Here is a 12,830-nt window from a genome sequence, read left to right on the forward strand (position 1 = left end):
GTTATGTATTTCTAGCAGTTATTTATTGCTGCAAATTATTTTTTCCCCTAATAAAATTCCCAGTTTCCCTCTGAGACCCTTCATCATTTTTATATGGGGGTTAGTAAGAAAACTTATGACCGACTGGTTTGCCCCAATATACATATTTAGAAATTAATAAAACACAAAATAGCTAGTAGGAAAATACATGGTTTATATATTTGGCTAGAAGTTAAGTTATATATTTCCCTTTGGCTAACTATTTTAGTATTTTTAAACTTATTTCAGAATCATAGCCCCACTTGTGTATACAACCAGCTCTCTGCTAGGATTTTGTAACACACAGACACACACACACACACACACACACACACACACACACACACACACACACATATATATATATATATATATATATATATATATATATATATATATATATATATATATATATATATATATATATATATATATATATATATATATACACTTGTAACATCTATTCTCCTAACTTTTCTATATTTTACATAAGAATAATTGTCTATATTACATTATTTGCACAGGTTTCAAACAATATTTTCGTAAATTCCCTATAATTTGTTTTTATTTTAATTTTAAATATATTTAACCTTGCTTTCATTACTAGAAAGACAATTTTTAGTCAAACAAAATTTTGTCAAATAGTTGAGTTATTTGTCAGAATGTGAGCATGAGTATGGAAGCGGTAAATTAAATAAGACATATATAATGTATTTAATAGTATCACACATCGTATTCCTCATTAATTATCAAATCCACATTATTGAAGCATTTAGAAAACAAGAAATCTGTAAAATCTTCAGTTTTTCTAATGTTTAGTGGGAGTCGAATACTAGAAAGTTCTAGAACTTTACAGTAGAGATACATAATGGCTCCAATAATTTGAAACCATTTGTAACTAATTTTGTATCCACATGATTTGTAGTAATTCTCTTATGTATTTTGGACATTCGGTTCTGATAATTTGGTTATTACACATATATTATACTCTATTCTTGCTTGAACGGTCATTTGTAGTTCATTTAATGTAGGAGTGATCCTTTCTGGGTGTGGGACACCTTTTATCAGTCTTGCTCCTCTGTTTATAATGTTTTGTAATTTCTTAAGTTGCTCTTTTGGGTAGATTACATTACTCAATTCTGAAATATCAATTCACCCAGATACTTTATCATAAAAGTAAGCATTATAAGGTGATATTGAGGGCAGCTGATTTGGACTACAGTCTACCCTAAAGCCAAAGCAAAGTCCTTCAAAAGAAGGCAACTGTGGTTAGTCCCTAGACAAAATTGGAAAAAGTACTTTAATAAAAGAAAAAAATCCGACAGTTCTTACTACGAGTACATAGTACATAGTCTTGATTTATACCGCAATTTATCCTGTGACATTTGATATATTGAGTTGCTTATTATAGGAACCCATAAATTTAAGTGGACATATGTAAGGGGCGAGGCCTGTCTAATATCCCCTTTGGCTGGTTGGGTTGATTCACAATCTTGGAATACCTACAGCATATTTTAAGGCTTTCTTGGGTAAATAACTCGATATTATAAGTACAATAAAATAAATAAGGATTTTAATAGATTTCTCTGTTCCAGTCTACTTATTTTTATAGGTTTCTTTGCTCATTTTAAAGTCTTAGAAATAAATTGTAGTTTGTATTTCCCACAATTACCTTTACCAAATCGTTGGTACCAAAAAACCCATAAAAATATATAAATTTCTACAAGGAAACTTAATAACGTTTAATATTATTTTAAATATCACATATTTATTTTTATTATTCTTTTTAAATCAAATTTTTGAATGATTTTATAATCAATTTAAAATAAAGAACAATAGATTTTAATAGAAAAATTATGCTAATGTACTAAAGTTGTCAATGATACATTTTTAATTAGTTATTTTACTACTTTTAATAGTTACATTTTATCATATTAAGTTAGTAAAACATTTTATATCAATTACAAAATGCTCTCATATACTTATATAGTAAAAATCTTTAATAATTGCTTAGATTTTTGCTTGTCATTTTCGTGTGATTTGAATAGTTGTCAGTTAATGTTTATTATTATGGTGTTAATAATAGTTAGTTTAGCAATCCCTAGATGGCCTCAGCTGTCAGTTTTTTACTCGATTTAATCACTATTTCTAGTACTATTCGATGCCGCTAGATGGACATACTGTCATTAATACCGTGAAGGCAATTTAATTATTATTCCTGGAATTACGTAATAAATATTGATATAAAACATTTAAATAAAGAAAGAGCAAGATAAATGAAAGAATGGTTAAAAAGAGATATAAATAAAATAATACAGGTAAAGAAACCATTTGTATTTTTTGCATATGGCTGCCAATACTCTTCCATTGGTCTCGTTAATTTCTTTTGGAGTTTTAATTACTATGACTTGATGGCAATATATTTATTAACTGTAAAGAAATGCTTCCAACAGAAGTTATTTGTAGGCCTACATTATGTCTGCCACTGAATAAATATACGTATAAAGGAAAGTTGTTCATATCTTCCACTGTCTTGGGTTAGATTTCTTGATTACTCTATTCTATCTGTTTCCTTATTTCCTTTCCTCACTGGGCTATTCTCTCTATTGGAGTCATTATGATAATAGCATCCTGGTTTATAACTAGGGTTGTAGCTTGGCTAGTAATAATATTAACCCTCCTTATTGGTGGCTTAAAAATGTTTTCTACTTGAATGTCTCACCCTTTGTTTTACCAAAATATATTTACCAAAAACCCTTTAGAATTCCTTAATTTTCTGCAAAATACTAATTATTATTAAATATATTACAATTAATAATATATATTTTTGTATCTTGCCTAAATGATTTAAACGTAGGATTTTTTATTACCCTCATTTAAAATTTAGACAAGAGTCTCGTGTTACATAGTATGATGACGTATTTAGCTCAAACTGTTGAAATAAAATATCAGCTTATTACCTTATTTCCCTTGCTACAGCTAGGTACTTTCTATGAATAGTATATCTTTAATCATATCTCTATTTATTAGCAAAATGAAAATACAAATTAATGTGAAATTAAACGTAAAATCTCAGATTTTCCTTTACCTATTACATCGTACAGCTGCAAGTTACCATTCTTTGTTTTTTTAAGTCATCATCCATTTAGGCAATTATTTACGCAATTATTACGTTATTAACCCTTAATTCAAAACCTAAGTTTTTATAATTATTTCAAAATAGACTAATAAATATAAAATCCTAAAGTGTAAAATGTATATAGAGAAAATAAATAATGCAAAATAAGGTACAATTCAATTCTTAAACATCTGGCAACATCTGACAGTCAGCTGACCGGTGGTCGCCATGACAGTCCGTCACCTCCTCTGTCACTTGTGTGTCTTTCATTGTGAATTCTTTTCGCTGTTTTACACCATTTTGAATTCCCCCATTGCTATTATTCAGTAAGTATATTGTAATGTTATTATTATTCTCATGAATTAGTATGTATTTATTGGTTTTAGATGCTTATATATTGGAAATTATGTTAATTCTATACCTTGAAGTTATATTGGTAAGCGTATCGTGGCAGCCATTTTTTCCGGTCTCGTGAAGTTGAATGGAGACTTTATTAATAAATGAGGCCTTATTTCCATCAATTTAAAAGCTGAAGAGTCTTAAAATATAAACTATAAGGTATAGTAGCCAATTTATTAGAGCAAATAGCTATATTTGTGCAGGATAATATTGTTAGTAGGGCTACACTTAGAATTTACAAATTGGCCGGAATTTAACTTTGACTATCGTAATATTTTATATTCTGTTACATTTTATTCCTAACATATCCTAGATTGAAGTAGTTCAAGTGTAAATCCATGATTAATTCACAAGTTTTTATATAGAGCTTATTTCATGTATGCTTGATACTTGCTTATTGACAATACACTCACGGTAAAGTTTTTATCAGTAAATGTTTTAAGTAATTTTGTATCTAATGTAATCTGAGTACAGTAATTGTTAATATGAAATGGCCAGATCTTCCAAAATTTGTTTCCACAACTCGACTGATGTACTGTACCCTAAGGGTCCATAGTTCTAGTTCGGTTCAATAGCTGTGTGGGCAAGTATTTTATCGTTATTTTAATTATCTAATAAATCAGTTTAACTGCTTTTTGCTAACTGTTGCTCCTTTCTCTTGCAATTTAACATTATATCTGCGTAAATTGTCAACCGATACGCTGACATGCTGCGCACGCCAGCCGTGTGGGTTTGTATTTTGACGCTGTTTTTATAATTTAATAAATCGCATAGTTTTACTGGTTTTTACTCCACCGTGGATCGTAAGTTCTTCGATTTGTTTTTGCTCTGCTTGTAACTAAAATTGGTTTTTGCCTGCCATGGCTCATAAGTTCAACTGGTTTTCGTTCTGCCGATTCACTTCGCTCTCAGTATAACATCTCGCTGCTCCTCTGTTTTGGCAAATGGTGCATGGATGTGTTGCGCATGTTAGTCTTGTGAGCGAGTATTTTCACTGCCTGACTAAAGAGGCTTCGGTCTGTCAAACAGATCCCCTGGCGTACTACATTCCTTGTTTGATGGATGTTACGTTATCCCTTTAGTCTCTAGATTAACTCATTTTCTAGAGTTATGCTCCAGGTCCCATGAAGCTTATTTTCGTCCATTTTGCCGTCCAACGTGCACTTTTAAATCATAGCGCAATTGCAGATTTTCTCCCCAGTTGGTCAGGTGTCTGGAATTGCTTCCACAGACCTAGCACTCTGCTTTATGGTTTAAATTCTAAGCTTATAAGCTTAAGCCAGTTCGTACAAATCATACAAATCTACATTATTTTATAAATCGAGCCGATTCATCCCACGTTTCGATTCCAGACAGTTGGACTTTTTGGATTATATAATCACTTAGGAAAATTTGACTTTTTATCTTAAGGGTTGATTATCTATTTATTTCACTATGTATTTGGTCTATGGAGTAACATTTTCAACAGCTAAGAAGTTCCTTTTTCAGAAAATTTGGAAATTTATCAAAGGCAATACGTAATTTTAGATTCTTTGAGTGTATACATTAATATTAATGAAAGCTTTTGGGTGGATTTGCGTATGGCACACCACCTTTTAATTATCTGCGGACGATATCATCTTTGGATAGTGTTGCTATTGAATTTTGTTGGTTTAATTTTACAATAGTTCAGCAGTGTATCAACATTACCGTATTTAATTGCCATGCGAGACTTGTCAAGTAGATATGAACATTACAATGGTACACTGATAGTTCAACTTAAACATAAGAAACTGAAAGGAGACCTGGATTTTTTTCATAAGAATAAGGCAAAATCCTGTTGTTATTTTGTAAAGATTTAAGACATTATTTAATGAAAATACAGTGGTACCTCTACATACGAATTTAATCCGTTCCACAACCGACTTCGGGTGTAGAAAATGTTCGGTTGTAGAAATACATTGAAATAGGATTAATCCGTGGTTGAGCCCAAAAACCTATGATAACTCCTTAATAGGATTAATCCGTGGCTGAGCCCAAAAACCTATGATAACTCCTTAATAGGATTAATCCGTGGCTGAGCCCAAAAACCTATGATAACTCCTTAATAGGATTAATCCGTGGTTGAGCCCAAAAACCTATGATAACTCCTTAATAGGATTAATCCGTGGTTGAGCCCAAAAACCTATGATAACTCCTTAATAAATTACTACACATAATTACACATGACAATAATGCGCACTAAATTAGATAATAGACATGTAAAAAAGAATAATTATAAAGAAATAATTAATAAGAAACGGGTTTTTATTGTCACTTTACCTTAGAAAGTTCAGCGCAGGTGTCGGTCTTGCTATGCACAGAGGAGACGGACAGGCGGCGAGGAGGTAGAGAGGGTGACTACGATAAACGTACACTACTGTAACTTATTCTAACTTACACTAAGTGAACTTTAACCTAACTTAGCTTATTTATTTTTTTTATTTTTATATTTTATATTTTTTTTTTTACATTTTTTTTTTCTTTTTGATGATTAATTTTAATCACTTTCACTCTATACTTAAAATTGATTGATTTTTTTTCTCCAATCTTTGCCGTTTTCTTTGTTTCACATTCTTTCGCTTCACTCTTTGCCGTTTTCTTTGAACCACTTCCTTCATCTTCATCACGAGTTCGCTTCGTAGTTTTTTTTAAAGAAGCCATCGATAGAAAGTTGCATGGTACGGCTTTTCAGAATGTTTTGAAAATAAGTTAGGGAAACATCATCGAACTGCGTAACTACACGACAAACCTGCAATTTTTTGGATGGTATTTGTCGAAGTCGACCACGTCTTTATATTTTCCTAATCTTTTATTTGTGCCGAACCTAACACCTGTTCTACCTCCTCGATCCCTTCTTTGTCATCACTCATGTTCTCAGACGTAGCATGGAATTCCTTGAGCCCCTCTGTTGTAAGTTTGTCGTGATGTTCTTTTGCAAGTTCACTCACGCTCATGCTTATCAATAATTCCTTGCTTTACTTCTAAAGAAAGCATTTCCTTATTCCTTTTCTCACCACTACCACTTGTGAAACTAAGCCTTTTAGGACCCATGAATTACATAAAATACCGTAAAAGGATGAACGTAAAAAATCACGATTAAAACACAGTTAATAGCAGAATGCACAGGGCACAACTACACGAAGCCGACGAGAATAGAGGAATGTCCCAAGCCACGCTAATTGAGGGTCCCTCCAAGGTAGAAATGCTGCCTTCTATCGGCGGAAATAAAAAATACATCCGGCGCTATGAGTACCATCTACGTGTACGGGTATTGTTTACTTCGGGTGTCAAAAAAAATTAGAGTGTAGAGTAGGAACGTGTTCGAATTGTACTTCGCGTGTCGAAAAATTTGGATACAACCGGTACGACAAAAATTGCTTGCTTCGTGTGTCGAAATAAAATTCGGGTGTAGAGTCGAAAAATTGCTCGAATTTTACTTCGGGTGTTGGAAAATTCGGATGTAGATACGTTCGTGTGTAGAGGTTCCACTGCAATGGTGATGGCCAGAGGTATGCAACACTGGGTTTACTATTTTCAGTGACTCCTTGATTGTATGGTAAAGAATCACAATCTAATTGTGCAATATTGTCTGTGCAACTGTCGGTGTCTGATGCTGTCTGAGGTATATGTTAACAGAGGCATTGACCTTGTCAGCCACATGTTTGAGGAGTACTAGGTGAAGTAACTTACACTAAGGCCAATGCTTGCCCTGCTCATATTTGGCACAGTAAGTTACTTAGGCTGAAGGGCTGTATGTAGGGAAAAAAAACATTGCTTTATAATGATAAATTTTATTAAAATCTTTGACCAAATTACATATTCATAAAATTCTATATCATTGTTTTAACTTTCCTTCAGTCTTTTGTCTTTTCGCCTTAGACTGTAATTTTCAATATTTTGCAAAACTGTCGTTTGCATTTGCACTGTACAGTAGAGTTAGAATCTACAATTTTCAATATTAAACTTACCCGATAATCATGTAGCTGTCAACTCCGTTGCCCGACAGAATTCTATGGAGGGATACGCCAGCTATCACAATACTAGAAGGGGGTGTACTTACCAGCGCCACCTGTGGCCAGGTACTCAAGTACTTCTTGTTGACACCTCCTCAAATTATTCCTCTGTCGTGCTTCCGGCAAGACGTTCTGGGATACGCTTATGGTCTTCGAGTTTATTCACGGATATTTGGTGAAGTATTCTCTCAGATTAACGGCTGTCGCATTACTGGAATCCTTCTTATATTAGCTAGATAGCTTTTATATAGTTCTGATATAACGTTAACGATTTTTGCTTGTTTTTGGAACCCCCTTTGGCTAACTCTTTGGTTTACAAGATGTCTGACATTTCGCAAGCTCCCTCCCATAGACGATGTAGGTCTTGCAATAGACGTATTCCGAAGGCCTCGGTAGATCCTCACACCGCTTGTTCTGACTGTAGGGACAGGCCCTGTCAGTTAGAAAATCGATGTGAGGAATGCGCCGGACTTTCCGAATTGGAATTTGTCCGTCTTTTAAAATATTCAACTAAGTTAGAGAGAGGTAGAGTTAGGAGGAGTTCTTCTCACTCTTCTTTGTTTTCCTCACCTCATGATCCCCTACCTTTTCCTACCCCTGTAGTGGCTACCCCCGAACCTACTGTGTGCCCTCCGCCTGATATGTCAGTTGTTTTGCGTGCTATTCAGGCTTTAGGCGATAAAGTAGAGTCAGTGGTAAGTGACCATAAGTCTCTGATGGCCGAAGTTAAAGAGCTGAAGGTCAAGAGGGCAGTGGGTGGAGTTAGTGCCAGTGCTGTGACGAGTGCTAGTGTCGGTGCAGTGCCTAGTGCTAGTGTTAGTGCCAGTGTGGTGCGTGAGGATTTTTCTGTGCGAGCCTGTCGTCCTCCCAGTCCGGGACCTCTTGCAAGCTCCCATGCCCAGGGGAGAAGCAATGTCGAAGGGCATAAGGGTTCGGCAGGCCTTGTTAGGCGCACAGAACTATCCTCGGTGGTTGCGGGCGTGTCTTCCAAAGACCGTCACTCCCACCTGCAGACGATTGAGCCCGTCTTATTCTCGTCCGCCGATCAACTGTCGGGGAAGAAACGTTGGTCTCAGGTCTCGAGACCGCTTAAATGTAGAGTCCAGTCCGCGAGTGCTCAGCCAGGTTGCAGTCATTGGCTCAGCTCTGACTCGCCTCAGTCATCTGTCGACTGTACTCCGCCCAAGAGGAGTAAGGTTCTGCCACAACAGAGCTCTACTGTTAAGGCTTTACCTCAGTCTACTTTCGTTTCTGCCGATCCCAAGTGGACTCTGCTTCAGTCCATGCAAGCTCAGCTTTCGGACTTGATGCGTGAGTGTCGGGCTGAGAGTGTTGCACCTCCGCCTCCGCCTACACTCCCTCCGCCTGTTCTCGCTCCGCCTGTGCTCGCCCAGCCTGCGCTCGCTCCGCCTGGTCGCAGCGCTATCTGCCAGGCGTACGATGTTGAGCCACTTTCCGAGTTCGCTGTTCCCAGTGGTGTTCAACCTCAGCCTTCTTTAAGGCAACCTTTACGTTGGGATCAGGAGGATTATTCCACTCATCCTCCGCCTCTCCCTGCTGCTCCACCAGTGGTGCAACTCTCGGTTGAGGTACAACAACCTCTCCCGTCTATGAGTCAGTCTGCTCAGCCATCGCTGCAGCGAGCTCAACCCTCCTCTAAGCAAGCTCCTCTACACCCTGGACTTGCGCCTCAGGAGCCTCAGCTTGCGAGAACTTTACCTTGTTCTGCGCAACCTCAACCTCATCATGCTCCGCTTATATCACAGGAACAGGAACGGGCTGCTCCGCCTCCGTCCTCCGCTCAGCTAGCGCAACCCTTGGGTTCAACCTCTCTTGCTAGGAGTCAACCTCCTTCACCCATGCGCCTTCCTTCTGCTTCGTCTGTTGTTCAGCCTTTGCAGTCTGAGCCTCAGGTTTTCCCTCAACAGTTACTGGAAGAGGAAACCTCTGTTGTTGTTCCTACACGTTCTGACTCTGCGGTTCAGCATTCTTGTCCGATCTCTTCGCTACACTCTGGTGATGAGGTGTCGGATGATGAGGAGGCACACCTTGATCCTTAATCAGACGTGGACGAATCCAAGCTTTCTCCACAGTCTATTGATTTTCGTAAGGTCTTGGCTCTACTCAGGGAGATTTATCCAGACCACTTTGTCTCTGCTATTCCCCGCTCTCCGCCATCTGAGTTTTCGCTGGGCGTACAACAAGCTAAGTCCTCCTATACTAAGCTTGTCCTAGCTAGATCCTCTAAGAGGGCTTTAAGGATCTTAGGGGAGTGGCTACAGTCTAAACAACACCTTGGCAAGACTTCCTTCATGTTCCCTCCAACGAAGCTCGCTTCGAAAGCCAGCGTTTGGTATGCCACAGGGGAAGCACCAGGCTTGGGAGTACCTGCCTCTGCCCAGGCTGACTTCTCAAGTCTGGTGGACTCGCCTCGGAGAACTGCTATGAGACGCTCGAAGGTTTGTTGGACCTTCTCAGACCTGGATCACTTACTGAAAGGGATGTTCAGAGCATTTGAAATGTTCAACTTTCTCGACTGGTGCCTGGGGGCCCTCAGCAAGAAAACCTCTCCTGCGGACAAAGATTCTGCCATGCTATTAATGTCCTGTATGGATAAGGCCATCAGAGATGGATCGGGTGAGCTAGCGTCGTTGTTTGTATCAGGTGTGTTGAAGAAAAGGGAGCAACTGTGTACCTTCCTTTCCGCCAGCATTACACCTTGCCAACGGTCACAACTCCTTTTTGCTCCGCTCTCGAAGTTCCTCTTTCCTGAAGAGCTAGTTAAGGACTTGTCTGCTGCCCTGATACAAAAGGATACGCACGATCTTGTTGCCTCATCAGCTCGTAAGTCTAAGGTTGCCACCTCAGTCCCCAAGACTTATCGCTCCCCAGTTGCTGATACACCTGCTTCTAGGTTCATACCGCCCTTTCGTGGTAGAGCCCCCAGCCGAGGAAGCTCCCGTCCAGACTCTCACAGGAGCAAGTCTAGGAAAGGATCCAGGACATCAAAAGGAAAAAACTGACTCTCCGTTTCTCCAGACAACAGTAGGAGCCAGACTCAAGATCTTCTGGCGAGCCTGGGAGAAGAGAGGTGCAGACGCACAGTCTGTCAGTTGGCTGAGGAACGGTTACAGGATTCCATTCTGCCTCAAACCACCTCTGACCACATCACCCATCAACCTCTCTCCCAACTACAAAGAAGAGGACAAGAGGCTAGCATTGCAACAGGAAGTGTCGCTACTGGTGCAGAAGAACGCAGTGGTTATAGTCCGGGACCATCAATCCCCGGGCTTCTACAACCGTCTCTTTCTTGTGGCCAAGAAGACAGGAGGTTGGAGACCGGTGCTGGACGTCAGCTCTCTCAACGAGTATGTCACCAAGCAGACGTTCACGATGGAGACGACCAAGTCGGTCTTAGCAGCGGTCAGACAGGAGGACTGGATGGTCTCTTTGGACTTGAAAGATGCATACTTTCACGTTCCCATTCATCCAGACTCCCAACCTTTCCTGAGATTCGTTTTCGGAAAGGTTGTCTATCAGTTCCAAGCCCTGTGCTTTGGCCTAAGCACAGCTCCTATGGTCTTTACTCATCTGATGAGGAATGTAGCAAAATTCCTACACTTGTCGAACATCAGAGCCTCCCTCTACCTAGACGACTGGCTGTTGAGAGCCTCTACGAGTCGTCGTTGTCTGGAGAACCTCAGTTGGACTTTAGACTTAATCAAAGGGTGGGATCGTGTGAAATAAGGGGAAGGGTTTCGCCGGGCGCCACAGGTCTCTCCCCAGAAATAGATTTTTCCTTCGTCAAAATCCCTTTTCTGGGTCGAACCTGTGGCGCCGGGCGAAAATGTACCAGAGAATGCCTTCCAAGCCCAACAATAACTACTAATTTAATAAGGGGAGAGAAACAACACCATGTAAAGAAAATCATATATAATTCAGGTAAGTAGGCATAAAATATAAACTAGCCACAGGGCATAGTGAGAGTAAGGATAAACAAACATTATAACAAGGAAACCTCTGAGTATCAGAGGAAAACATGCAACAAAACTGACATGGCTAAGAATATCCCAACTTAATAACAAGGGAAAACAATAATAGTTACAATCATATTAACCTAATATGTAATACACTTAGGGCTAACGAACCACCAAGGAAGCGGCGTCGTGGTGCGAGTGGCGGGTAGGAGGGAGAAGAGAAGAGATGGATGAAAGGAAGAACAAAAGATCAATGGGGAGAGATAAGGCTCCCAGCTGCAACCGTTGGATATTTAAGAGCCTGTAAGTTCTTTAGATAGTGGCGTTTGAAGACCATAGGAGATTTCCAACCCGTGTACTTCTTAAGGTTATCAAAGTCCATATTCTGGAAATAGTTGATGGAGGTAGCTATCGATCGGATATCATGAGCATGGGGAAATGATCCCGGATTGGCTTGTTTAATGAAGTATAGGATCTGTTGCCTAATGCCACGTATGGAAATGGTACCTCCTTGTTCTCTGATAAACAAGGGGCCAGACGATCGGGTAGCAGTCCTGGCTAAAAAGGCCCTGAGAGTGGTGACCGGACATAGAGAAGTATCTTGGAGAAGAGGAATAATCTTCCAAGGGGACCACCTATTTTGGGGGTCCTCGTTCTTAGCTAGGAACGCCCTGTCTGGTGAAAGAAGTACCTCACCTGAAGGGAGGAAATCCATGTTCTCTGAGTTTCGTGAGAGAGCTGCTAGTTCTGAGATTCTGGAACCCGAGGCCAATGCTGTTAGAAATAAAGTCTTCCTAAGAAGAGTGATATAAGAGCAGGATTCGTTGTCCGTGTCGGAGGCCAGTTTGAGGACATCATTTAGAGACCAAGAGACCTTTTTAGGACGGACCGAAGGTCGAAGCCTAGCACATGCTTTTGGAATAGATGAGAAATAAGACTCCGCCAGGTTAATGTTAAACCCAACCAGGAAGACTTTCCTCAGAGCTGACTTAATGGTGGTTATAGTGCTAGCTGCTAGGCCTTTGTCAAAAATGGACCTAAAGAAGGAGATGGCTAAATTAGGAGTCATAACCGAATGGTCTGAAGTCCTTAAGAAATCCGCTAGTTTCTTAACCGCCGAATCATATTGGCGAATCGTATTTACGATCTCCGGTGAGGCCGGAGGGAGAAGAAAGGTCCTGAATAAATATTGTGAATAACAACACAGTTGTAATAACAAAGGCTATTGTGGATATGGCCGTGGCCTGAGACCGAAGTAAGGGCCACCGGAGGGTCGTATCTAAA

This window comes from Palaemon carinicauda, chromosome 3 (assembly GCF_036898095.1).
Source record: "Palaemon carinicauda isolate YSFRI2023 chromosome 3, ASM3689809v2, whole genome shotgun sequence".
In the NCBI taxonomy this organism is placed as follows: domain Eukaryota; kingdom Metazoa; phylum Arthropoda; class Malacostraca; order Decapoda; family Palaemonidae; genus Palaemon; species Palaemon carinicauda.